This window comes from Carassius auratus, chromosome 37, assembly GCF_003368295.1.
Source record: "Carassius auratus strain Wakin chromosome 37, ASM336829v1, whole genome shotgun sequence".
In the NCBI taxonomy this organism is placed as follows: domain Eukaryota; kingdom Metazoa; phylum Chordata; class Actinopteri; order Cypriniformes; family Cyprinidae; genus Carassius; species Carassius auratus.
This window is the reverse complement of record NC_039279.1, coordinates 4,774,674-4,788,590: the sequence shown is the minus strand read 5'-3', so window position 1 is coordinate 4,788,590 and position 13,917 is coordinate 4,774,674. Positions and strand designations below refer to the sequence as shown.

The 13,917-nt window shown below is 35.4% G+C and overlaps 1 non-coding gene and 1 pseudogene across 1 annotated transcript; both read left to right on the top strand.

Moving 5' to 3' along the window:
- The first annotated feature begins 489 nt into the window (after positions 1-489).
- LOC113056566 (U6 spliceosomal RNA) lies at positions 490-593 on the top strand. Its single transcript, XR_003277713.1, has one exon. It is a non-coding gene; the product is annotated as a U6 spliceosomal RNA (small nuclear RNA).
- Positions 594-5,194: 4,601 nt separating this feature from the next.
- Positions 5,195-13,917, top strand: part of LOC113055933 (protein quaking-B-like) — a 32,737-nt pseudogene continuing 24,014 nt past the window's right edge.

Sequence of the window (13,917 nt, the reverse complement as noted above, 5' to 3'; positions counted from 1 at the left end):
ACATTCTTCATGATCCATGTTTTAAACTTTAGTTAGTGTGTAATGTTATTGTTAGAGTATAAATATATTTGTAACGTCTCTAAAGCTCAAAGTTCGATGCTAAGCGAGATATTTATATTTAACAGAATTCGCATACTACGTTTGTTTTTATGTTTAAAAAAACAATTTATGTTTAACTCTGTTCCGAAAACTATATCCACATGTAAAACTAAGAGCAGCACATTTTGCTGAGGACACTTCATCAATTTCAATCAGTTTAATGCTGGATTCGCACAAAGATTATTATTGAAAGATGGAACAGTTCCCTCTTTGTCTGGACAAGGCATTGTTTATGGACCACACCGGTAAGTGTTTTTATTTTTAAGTTGGTGCGTTTAACAGTTTCTGTAACTTATTACACAAAGGGCAACGCTGTTTAGCTTTGTTAAATAGATGTTAGGGCTGTGCAAAAAAATTTAATGCGATTTTCATGCGCATCTCGTCAGTAAAAAACGCTCCTGTGATTATACTAAATTTGGATTGATACAGAGAAGATTAGCATGGCCCCTGCGAAAAAGGATGACACGCAAATCCGTGAAGCGCTCCATCTTTTGTTTTGATTGCAATATCTGTGCCCCTCTACTCTTTCTTCTGCACAATCTGACTTTGCTGCAGCCTGGAATTTGAACTACTGGTTTCGTCTGGTCAGAGAGAACTGGCCACCAACTGGCCTGGTTTCTCCAAGGTTTTTTTCTCCATTTTGTCACCGATGGAGTTTCGGTTCCTTGCCGCTGTCGCCTCTGGCTTGCTTAGTTGGGGTCACTTCATCTACAGCGATATCATTGACTTGATTGCAAATAAAACAGACACTATTTAAAATGAACAGAGGTGACATTACTGAATTCAATGATGAACTGCTTTAACTATCATTTTGCATTATTGAGACACTGTTTTCAAGTGAATGTTGTTCAGTGCTTTGACGCAATGTATTTTGTTTAAATCACTATATAAATAAAGGTGCTTGATTGATTGATTATAAGTACATCTCCAGCACATGCGTTCAGATCAGAATTGCCAGGTTTTCAAAACAAATCCTGCTCACTTGCTTCTCAAAACTAGCCCAATCGCGTTTCCAGGAGGGCCGCGTGCGCTAAGCTGGTGTCGAATCACAACACAGGAACCGCTGGCACAATCAGAACTCGTTACGTATTTCTGAAGGAGGGACTTTATAGAACAAGGAAGACATCAGCTCGTTTTTATGACAGTGAAAACAGCGGTATTCAGATAAGTAAATTGTGTGAAAAATACTGTTTTTACACGTGAAACATGAACACGTTATATTGCACAACACAATCAAAGCTTCAAAAAAGCTAAAAAAACAGGACCTTTAAGAATATCTGTTGAAACGTCTTGCCGCATATGAATTGCAGTGATGCAGAAACAGTTTTGATAATATGAAAAGTCTTTAAGAGAAAACATGAAACATTTGACTCGAATACACATTTCAGAGAGTCTGACACAGTCGCTGTACTTCTGAAATGAGACGCCTGGTCTAAATAAGGATAAAAAGATAAAAATTCAGTGTTATTTATGTGGGCAGCAGCTCACAGAATTCTTGTCACATACTGTGTAAATTTACACATTCATTTTTGCCAATCACTTTCTTGCCAATGTGACTTAAACACAGTTACCTTAGGAACTTACAGTTTTCTTTAACTGCACATTTTAAAATAATTACATAAATGATTTTAATACACTACCATTCCAAAATTATATATCAGTAAGTTATCTAAAATATCTAAAACATAATAAATACAACACAATTAATTCACAGTGATTGATAAATATCTTTACAGCTTGAGCCATGTGACCTTGTACCATATTCTTTTTGTTTACATGGACATTTGTGTCAATAGTCTATAATGGAATGTTAGAATGCATAAGCCTAAGCATGAACTGAACAATGACCTTTAACTGACCCAAGGCGTCATGCTGAATGTAAAGCTTGTTTGGCTTGTTGACAGAACTGCATGCATGCACAAGGCGAAAGCATATACAGTTGCCTGTTTAACTCCTTCTTGGCTTTGGTATGTATGCATGCCATGATGTGGGAGAGACACTTAGTAGTCTCCAGACACTCATCATAAGAAATATCATAAACAAAGCATGTTCATTCTCTGTTTTCCACTGATATATACACTCAGTGGATTGCAGAGTATTCACAGACTACTAACCAAACTTTGTTACTTACTTCACAAAGACCCAATGGCAAAACGTGCATCATTCTCCATGTCATACACAATGTACATTTGAAGATATACTGTACAGCATTCTTAAAGAGGGTACACACACTGAATGCTTATGTACAATTATATTAATTAGATATAGCATACATTTCTCCCAGCATGCAAACATGCAAATATATACAGTTCTTAACAACAAACAAACAAACAAACAAATAAACAAACAAACGATGAACATACATTGTTTATCACACAAACTGGAGGCAAGTAGCTGCCAGCCTGTCTACACATGAAAGCAAAACAGGTGCAGAGGATCCCTGTCTCTAACAACAATGCCATTTGTCTGAAGACTAAAATAATTTTTTCAAATGGTTTTCTTGTCAGCTTACAGTGTTCTTAAAGGGATGGTTCAACCAAAAATTAAAATTTTCAAAAAAATTTTCTTAGGCCATCTAAAGATTTATATGAGTCTGTTTCTTCAATAAAACTAATTTGGAGAAACATTTAGCTAAAATACATATCCTTTATTCATTATGTTGTTTTCTCTAGTGAAAAGCCATCTTTGTCTGAATCAGGAGAGAAACAGCTGATCAAACACCATTTAAAAGTTATGTATTAAAGTGCAACACCTCAACGATGGATACCTTTCTACATGCATATTGTTTTCACTTCAAAAGATGTTAATTGATGGACTGGAGTTGAGTTGTGTAATATTGTGATGTCGTATCAGCTGTTTTGACTCTAGTTGTGACGGCATCCATTCAGAGAAGAAATCTCACATTTCAGTTGAATTTCAGTTTACATTTTGCTTAGGGGAAATTAGGCTCTCTGTTCAAAAAGGATATGGGGAGGAAAAGCTGTAATGTGCACATCAGCATAATACATCTGTATAACACAAAATTAATAAATAATTAAATAAAATAAATGGGTGGGAAAAAATTAAATAAATTTTATTTTTTTTTGCTCCAAGCCTATAATCCATCTTAATGAGGTGTCAATCAAATGACTATTGTGTGTTTTTTCCTCTGAGATTTTTACATATTGTTTTGTCAATACATCTCACTGGCTTTGTCTAGTGAACTATTTTCTCTCTCGCTATCAGAAGAAAGTGCACTAATGAAACGGTCTGTTCTCTCACTAGTCTGTTAATTACTTCTCTATTTATTTAGCGGTTGTGCTGTGGTGATGGGAGGCCCTGGGGGTTGTCTGACTCCCATGCTAAATAGCCTGCATTCCAATCCTTGATGCCCAGGCTAATACCATCGTCACTTTCATCTCCACAGCCCGACAAATGAGCACCCATCTGATTCCCCACAGTGAAAAATAAGGGGAGAAAGGGCCGCACAGCATCCTGGAGGAATATTCTGACCACTGAGATATCAGTTATGGCTATATAGATGTCTCTGTCAGAATTACTTGTTCCTGGAGTTTTGTAAATATATAAGTAAATGTTTTAGTCCCAACCCATGTTATCTGTAAAAGATCTTAACGTCCATTAAATTTTTTTTTTTTGTTTTTTTATTTTTTTACATGAAGCAACATCCTTTCTCTGTGAAAAAAACACACTTTATACAATGGAATTTTCTGTCTTGTTTTTAAAATAATCTTAATTCTTATTATTATAAATTAAATTTATATATATTCCTACTTTAAGCATAGTCACTAAATTGTGTTAGATTTATGCTTAAAACAAGACAGAAAATACTGTGATATAATTGTACAATTATAATATATATATATATATATATATTATATATATATATATATATATTAATATATTAAATATTTTATATAATATTTATTATTATATTCTATATATATATTTTATCTCAAATAAATTAATCTTTACTGAATGTTGTGGATTTTTACTGAATATTTTATAAGAAAACATGTTTTGCCGTGTGCGCAAATTTTAGCATGCCATGCTGTCCCTCATGCTCACTCACAGAGTACAATTGCAAAGGCAGTATGAACACTAAGGTAAGGAGGCAGAACACAGTATGAATGCAGACAACTTTTTTTCTTTCTGCTGTTTTTGGATCTGTTTTCCCCTTGCACATACCATAGTTGCTTAAAGTGTTACATGGCACAAATCCGATCCTAGGTCAGCATTTCATCATCAAACTGCTCCTGCAAGAGGGCCTCTCACTCTGGCCTTTAGCTGTTGTGAGAGTAATAGCTAGAGTCGGTGTCCATCTGCATAAGAATGCTGCCCCACTTCATAGAGGAAGGAGGAGGGTCGCAAGAATTGATGAAAAACTTTCCTGTTCCCCCAAGCCCTTTCATTCCCCTCTGTCTTGTTTCTCAAGACTTAGCCAAGATGTTTCAAACATTCCTGCCTGTGCATTCGCACCACTTTTAGAAATTAAACTTGGTTAAAAGTTGGTTTTGGACATGTAGCAATGCGTATGAAACAAAGACACCGGCCTAGTCAAACTTGATTATAAGACCAAGATATTCTCATCTGTGACACAGTCCATGTTTAAATATTTAGTAAAGCATTGGAATGCAGAAAAACACCCACTTTCTTTTTCCCCTCAGATGATTGCTTCAGGGTTATTGAGTGTGTATATTTGTTTTAAAATGACTGAAAGTCTCAAAATGTAAATACAGTATGGGTAAAAAAGTGGCTACTAGTTGTCAAAGAAGTTGGCTATATTTCAGTAACTATAAAGATTTGAATCAAATGTTGGCATATGCTCGTTTATTTAGAGTCTGTACAAATAATATTGACTTTAATACAAGAACAGCTACGTCAATGAGCTTCTCCTCACAATTATATGTGCACACGTTTGTGTGGGAGAGGGTCTGCATCTAGAGAGCAAGAAAAGCTAATTATGCAGATTCCTCCTCCCATTGGCGACCTCGCACGATGGCAATGTTGAGCAGTGTAGGGTTGATCATGATCATGTGACAGACAGCTTTGGGAGAGAGCAGCTCTGGACGCAGAAACATCAGGCGCAACTAAGGAGTTTCCACCCCGCGAGCGCCTACAAGTGAACATTGCCCCGTTTCCAAACCGTTATTCAAGTGCTCTGAACGACACCGACGGTCTGTGGGAAGTTCTGGGGAACAAGCTGTTTTTTTACAGCGTGGATAAAGATAGGTTTGGGGGCGATAAAACTATTGTCTGTAGAAGAGGAGAGACGCAGAAATCTCAGCGGGCATGCGGGAGTTTTTGGAGATATTTGACAGCAAACACTCTACAAACAAATAAGAACTTTCGCGCAGAATCGGTGCGTTAATTGCGTCATCAGTTGTCTTTTTTTAAGGGTGATACAGAGTTCCATCATTGTGTTTGAAAAGTAGCGACATCGGAGCAGTAGTTTGGAATAAAACGGGAAAACTTATTAAACCCCTCCGTGTGGTTTTTTTTTTTTTTTTTTTTTTTTACAGGGGGCTGTCGCGTTTTTCCGAAGTTTTACGCATTCTTTAGGTTTTTGGTGTAATATTTTAAAAATGGTTGGAGAAATGGAAACGAAGGAGAAGCCTAAGCCGACTCCTGATTATCTGATGCAGCTCATGAACGACAAGAAACTGATGAGCAGCCTGCCAAACTTCTGTGGTATTTTCAACCATCTCGAACGATTGTTAGATGAAGGTGAGAGTAATATTTTTTTTTTCAAAACATGAATTAGTTTTATGTTCGTACGAACTGCGGGTGCCTACAGATTTTTCCTAAATATGTCTGTGTTGTTATTTGGTAAACGTGTGGTAAAGAAGCTCTTAAGTTTTTTGTAAATAATATATTTGTTTTAAATTATTTTTTAATATTTTTTAATTTATTTTTTGCAACCCAGTAACTTTTCTTGCATACTACATTGTTACGCCAGTTGGTGGCGACAAGTGGGAGTGAGTATGAGTGAGTCTAGGGGCTGCATGATTAATCGAATGTGATTGTCATGTTCGAATGCGATTGTCATATGCATCTTGTCAGTAAAGCCGGTTCTGTAATCAGTAGTGAATCTCCAGCAGGCATTTTCAGATGGAGCAACATTTACTACACAGAGCCGTAGTTCACTGACAAGCTGCACAAAATTGCCTTCATAATGCAGACGATATAATCATGCAATAATGAAATCTAAGAAATCGGTCTGCGATTATGAAAGCAGTTTGCGTAGCCTCTCAGTTAACAATGTCTCTGTGTAGTAATTGTTGCTCCATCTGAAAGCACGTGAAAATACCACATTTAATAACATGTTTTTACGGCAGACTCGTTTCATAACGTCAGTCTAGTGTTTGAAATAAATCCTTCTGTGAGGTGATGTGGTTTCTTACACAGTATAAGGCACACAACATATTTCATAGTATTTTAAGCAGTGATAAAGGATATGTCGATTAGCACTGCATTATTATATACTTTATTACAATAAAAATTGTAATAAGACGAACTTAGATAAACCATATATTGTTGTAGTCTTGTGTTTATTAGTCACGTTGTATCAGTTAAAGCAATTAAATCTTCTGTTTATTCAGCAAACTCTATAGGGATTTCTTGTTCTTCTGCGGGACGAGTGAACTCTGGCCTTTGAATGGAGATTTACTACTGATCACAGAACTGTGCTTCACTGAAAGATATACATGAAAATCGCAGCTTCTGCCTTATCGTGATTTATCGCCTTTGTGATTTAATTTCGATTAATTGTGCAGCCCTAAGTGAGTCTTTGAATCATTCACTCGCTGGTTTGTTGTAAACATTGAGTCTTTTAGGCCTGTAACAAGGCTTAAGGTTTATGATCCTTTATTAAAATCTGTGTGCTTGCTAATCTAGTTATTTATAAATATGAAGCCAGGAAAGCAATCAAAAGGAATGAAAGATATGAGTCAGTATATGGAAGTAAATTAAAATAATATGTAAAAACAAAACATTGATTCGTTCATGAACAAAAGAACAGAATTTGCTTATCATCTCAGAAGTTTAACAAACGTAACCTTTTATGTGGTATAACGATCATGTTTGCTCCAGGAGTGTGTTCATGGTGTGTGTGTTCACTACTCACTGCTGTGTGTCTGTGTGTCTGTGTGTGTGCACTTGGATGGCTTAAATGCAGAGCACGAATTCCAAGTATGGGACACCCTACTTGGCTACACGTCGCTTTCATTTTCAAGTTTTGATGTTTAACAGGCATAATAAAGATTTTACATGGTATAATGATGGCAGTAGATGACAATGTTTTTAGTTTGCTCAAATGATTCAATTATGTGATCTAGAAACATCTTTTATTTTCAAGCAAACTCATTAAATCTGCACAGATGCATCCAATCACAAAGCATCATTACAGGCCATGGTGCATTTGGATGATACTCAGATTTGGGCAACTTGCTGTAATCGAGACTAGCCTACTTGTTGATTTTGTCAATTTAGTGGTAGGGCCATTTTTAGCATCTACTACAGTGGCAAGTCGTCTGTGTTGGTATTATAAAGCAAGTTTGCTCAGGGTCGATGCACTTTTAACTTATTTGAATGCTGCAGATTGCATGCAACCAGCAGTTTTCCTCTGAGAATGTAGGGGAAGCTGAGGACCTGATAACAGAATCACTTCTCACTTTCTCCATCACATTCTAATCATACAGCCCATGGCCCTGTCTTATTTCACTCTGTTTATTGCTGATAATCCAGTGTAATAATATAAAGGTTATCACTGCAGTACTTTTATGAAGAGAAGGGTGATCTGTTAGATTTATATCCACAGTATTTTGCAATCCATATTAGAGTAAATTCAGTCTGTCTGGTTCTTTGATACACTGAATCTCTCTAGATTCATCATACTATAAGTCACCAATAGCTTGTGGCGTATTGAAGTATGTTTCATAAATAACCTCACTAAGCTTGGGTTTTTCAGTTCCTCTGTTCCAGGCTAATTTAGTCTCGCTTGTTCTCTTTATTCAAGCATATTTGAGTGAGTTCTCTTTACTGGAGCTCTTAAAATGTTGACTGGCCAAAAAAAAAAGGGTAGAATTTTTTTTTTTTTAATCTAGATGTCCTCTCACTATTAGAGAGGCGTTCCGAATTATCCACTGCCTTTTGTATAGCTTTATTATCTCATATATTTTCCTTGTATGAGGATCCCAGTTCTGTCAGGTTATTGTAAAGAGGTTACTATATAATAAGCTTGGTATTTTGCTTGAGCACTAGTAGGATAGCAGAGAACTCGTTGTTTGCGTCAGCAGTTTCAAATGTGTTCAATTTGGAATGTGTTTTTTTTTTTTTACAAGCCAGTGCTACAGTTCCTAGTTGTTTTCTTTGCATTTTTAAAGTTGACTGTTTATAGCACTTGCTTTTAGTTTGTAGTGTTCAAAAATATTCCAATCTATTGCACATAATATTTAAAAACTCATATTTGATATTCTGCATTGTGGTGTGCTATTGGTTCTGGATTTGTAAACCTCCAGCATGTTTTCAGTTCTGCTCTTTTTCTTCACACTTATTTTGTGTTCGCTCTGAGGAACAGATATTCTGTTGGTATGCAGCTTATTGAATTATTTGAGTAATTAAGCCATCATGGAAGAAAAATATCCGGGAGAGGATCCAGAAGCATTGTTGAACCTCTCTTTTAAAACACTGGCTTTTCCTTATCTAATTTAGATATAAAACGTGACTACAGAGCCCCGGGGGACCGGGACGTACTAGTGAAATTGTTGCTCTTTTTGTTCTCTCTTTTGTTCTCTTACTAAAACCATTCTCTTGCCTTTTATTATTGCGTGGGATAAACAATACTGGGCTTGTGTTAACAACATTGCACAACTGTTATTGTTGGAGGCACTTTCAATAAATACGGTACAAAGTTTTCCAGTTTTTCAATAAATGGTCTTCGAAGGAAAGTGCTTAACCTTTAGAAAATCATCAACCTTAGAAGGTCAAATACTATGTTTTCCATCCTATTAATTTCATAAGGTTTCTTTCTTTTTTCTCCAATGTCTCTAAATGCGGTTTAATACCCATGATCGAAATTAAATAGGCAAAATGTATAAAATAAACTAAAATGTTCCCGTAAATTAAAGAAAAATATTTGTTAGGTTGTATTTCCTATCAATACATGTTAAATAATCATTGAAATTAAATAGACATACTGTATAATATAACTACAGGATACCAATAAATTAAAGAACAAAATTAGTTTTTATTGTATTTTTGCATAACACTTCGGTTAAAGTTTGCATTTATGGATATTCTTATTGTGTTTAAGTCTTCCAAGTCTTAAATCAGTAATTTGGTAGATTTCAAAATGTCCAAATAGCATCATGTATTTCCTAAAGGGATGAAATTGTTCCAGATAAATGTGTTAGGAAAGTTTGAATTCTCACTGGTGTCTTGACCTCTGATTGTCCTCACATTATGGTCTTCTTGGTTAAAGTGTAAAGCATGGTCCTCTGGTCACCCCTTCCAAAGATAGACCGGCTGAGCAAATGAAGGGACACCACTCTGACCTATATGCATCATATGACCGTGACAAGGGCACACACACAGTGGACTGGAGCAAAGATCACATGATTCCTCATGAATCTGTGACCATGTCATGACTGTTAGAGCTGCTGAATGCTCCACGGATGGAGATCAATTGTTTGTTTGTATGTGAGAGTATCAGGTATGAGTGTGTACTCCAGAAAATGGGTATAATTGTGTCCATGTATCTATTATTTAACATAATTGTTCATATACGTGCTGTCCTGAAATGTCTTTCAGGATAAGTGAGTCTAAACGAGTGTAGTTATATGACCTTTTCATCTCTGAATACATGTGACATCAATGGTCTTTGTCTTTGACTGCATTAAGCTATTATTACTTCCTTAGTCAGATCTCGTGACACGGACAGAGCAAGAAAGGCCCAAGGGATCAGGGTATGGGGCGAGGGCACGCTGACTAGACAGCTTCCCTCCAATTCCTGCAAAGAGCAGTCTGGACAAATGTCACAAAATTAATATGCACTAAATGAACACAGGTGAATGAAACCGGCTATGAACCCTATGGAAAGCTCCACTGGGGAGTCATACTCCATCAGGGGGCTGCTCATTTGAATTTTTTATCAAATCCTGAAAAAATGCATTATGATTTCCACAAAAATATAAGCAATGTTTGCACCGTAGTAAGTATCTTAAAGCAGTTAATTGAGCTGCTAAATTGCAATATTTTATAATATTACTGTTTTTACTTGATTTATGATTAGTTGGATGCAGCTTTGGTGAGCATAAGCAATTTAAAAAATGCTAAGGACCTCAAACCTTTGAATGGTAGTTTATATTTTATTATATATTCTCAATTAAAATTTTGTCACTACAAAATGAACACATTTAAATCTGTGCTACATGATAAAAATATATCTAAAAATGTGAGGGAATTCATTGGATCCTGAAAAGTCGGTTCAGTCTGTTTAAAATTGGGATTGCTTAGTGATGTCCAGCGAAAAGGGAAGTCATTTTGGAGGTCAGCACAAGCTTTTTCATTTTGAATTAAAGATTGCAAAAGCAAATGTTTTTCTATGGAGTAACATTCATAATTGGCCTCAACTGATTCTGTTCCCTGCAGGGATTCAACACATCTGGCTTTCAATCTCAAACAATAAAATATTGTTTTAATGATGTTTAGATCTGACCAGAGCCGATTCCCTGAATTCAGTTTTTCGCAGGGGCCTTTCTGAATGAAGCTGCTTTGTTTGGCAGTGGAAGACAGATGTGCCTGGAGCTATGAAGTGACAGTGTCTTGTGTGTTTGTGGAGGTGTTTTTTTTTAACAGTTGTCTCTGTGTGTCTGTTTTTCTTTGTCACCCTTCGGCCATTTTCTTTGATAAGATAAATGTTGATTATTGAGCGTGTCTGTGATCTCATCAGTCTCCTGCTCTTCCCAGACTGCTTTGCTTGCATCTGTAAATACTCAATACTTATCTCACCCTTAACTGCCAGTTTGCCTGCTATAGTCTTCTTGCCACCAACAGATAATATCTCTCAGCCTAAACGCAATCAGTGATCATCTAATCACAACAGTGCTGCTGACCATCACAAACACATGATGATGATGATTTCACAATCAGAGTGATAAGCACAAGCAGCACATTTATATTTTCTGATTGCAAGGAGAATCAGTATAACCTTACATAGGTAGCTCATATGAAAATCCTTTCCTTACCCTCAAGTTGTTCCAAATCCTGCTGTCCTTGTACTCAAAAGTCTATATTTTAGATTTTGAAGCCATATTGGTCATTTGTATGAACAGATCAAATGTTAGGCTATATTCTCTGAAGTTTCTGCCCTCCGCTGTTGCTTTTATCAAGCATATCGGTTCTTGCGCCACATCACATGACCAAACATCATTGATATTGTAGTTACCATTCTGTTTATTTTAAGAATTATGGCAAAAGGCATGATTTTCAGTTAAAAATTACTTCAATTTGAGTCTGTTCATCATAGCTGTTGGATTGCTTCAGTATAATTGTAATATAGCTCATTAATCATGCAGACTAATTTTATACTGCATGTTTTTGATTATTTTAAGACACAAACTTCGGTTCAAACCCTTTGTGTCAGGAATGAATAATTGTACTCCTCAAAGATGCATTAAATTGATCAAAAGTGACAGTAAAGATACAGCGTTTCTTATATTTTTTGTTTTAAAAAAATAAACATTTTTAAAATGTACTGATCAAGTTTTTTTTTTAAGTACTGTATAAGGGAAGAGCTGCTTAATGATTAAAAAGTAAGAGATATCATAAGTCATTTGTTATTGGTTAAAATGACTGTAGTTGTAGTTGAAGTAGATCTGCTTTCACCACAAGTATTTGGTCTGCAGTTGAAAACAACAGCCAGTTTGAAGATATACTGTCAGAGCGAAGGGAACTGTTGTTCTTGCATGTTCACATTTGTGTTTACACTGTCACTAAAAGCCTGACAATTGCAGTAACTGTGGTGTCTGCTCTGTGTGAAAACGAAGGAGTTGTCGGACAGTTTCCTGGCAGTCGACGAATATCCAGATGGTTTCACTGTATGCAGTCTACTCTTTCATCCCTCTTGCAACCTTTTCTATGTTTTTCTTTTTCAACCTCTCTTTATCGCATTTCCTCTGTTCATCTCAGCGTCTCTCATCTCTCCCACACTGCCACAGATGGTCAACTTCACTAAAATAATCTGTTTCTATTCCAAAGTCTTAAAACTCTCCACTGCATGACGTACACTTTACTATGGAGTGGTACACACAAATATATATATATATATATATATATATATATATATATATATATATATATATATATATATATATATATATATATATATAAATATATATATATATATATATATATATATATATATAGAGAGAGAGAGAGAGAGAGAGAGAGAGAGATAGATAGATAGATAGATAGATAGATAGATAGATATAGATATATATATATAGAGAGAGAGATTTATATATATTTATTTATTTATCTATCTATCTATCGATCTATCTATATATATATATATATATATATATATATATATATATATATATATATATATATATGTATATGTGTGTGTGTGTGTGTGGGCATGAGTAAATTTTAAAATACATTAAATGTTTTTTACCTATAATATATATAATAGTTTTTGTATTTGTATTTGTATTTATGTATAGTCTCCACTTATGTCGTTTATATGAATTTGTGTGTGTATCTTATGTAATGGCACATACAGTACTGTGAAGCCACTTTTTCTTTATCCAGCTCTCACAGGCAACAACACTTTTGATAGCTAAACGACCAAGGAGTGTGTCTCACACTAAATCACACTTGTTTTTCTGCCAGCACATATCTCTGATTTCCAATTCTGTCTTTTAAACCATTTCAAGTTTCAAAAAGTCTAAAAACTGTATCCAAATTAGCTCGTTTGAAGTTATTATATAGACATTATACACTACCCATGGCTGACAATAAAACTGTGAAAAATAACAAAGGTGTTCGAAGTAATTAAAGCCAGACACATGACAGTGTATTATTAGTAAGTAACAGCAACTGAATAGGTTATCTGTAGCGTTGTGTGTTTAAAGTGCAGGAGAGCTGCCTGCTAGCATTATGGAGGTGATATTTATATCTCAGTGATGTAGCCATTGCTCACCTGCTGCCATACCAGACGTACTGTATCATACTGTAGTATTGGACAGCTAGACTCAGATGACAGTAAACAAACACAAACAGTAATCAGAGTCATCTTGTGCTCTCTCTATCACACACACGTGTAAATGACGGTCTACAGCAGCAGTAGGAAGGACTATCTCACTGTCTGGTTATGGAGTGTTGACCAGTCGCCTGTAATGTTTGTTTTTAGTGCACTTGAAGATTGTGCTAATAACAGCTATACTGGGGGTGGAAAATGATGGCTTATGTCACCTCAGCTGTTCTTCAGGGAAAAGTTATATGGTTAAAACAGAAAGTAGTATTCATTTTACAGTTCATTTTTAATTTTCTAACTATTTATGTAGTTGTTTTGTAATGGTTTTCACTAAGGATTCCCCATTTCAAACATATTTTCACTGTTTCCAAGCAGTTCCAAAATCGTTGATTGAAGTGTTTTTAAATGGATTTTTACTAAACGAACGCAAGGAAGCTTGACTTAATATCAGTATTATTCATTTTAATTTGCAACAAATATGCAAATGAATAATTTGTATCAATATAATAGTAATTATGTGAACAACACACAGACAAAATTGTTGATATGTAATGACACTTAAA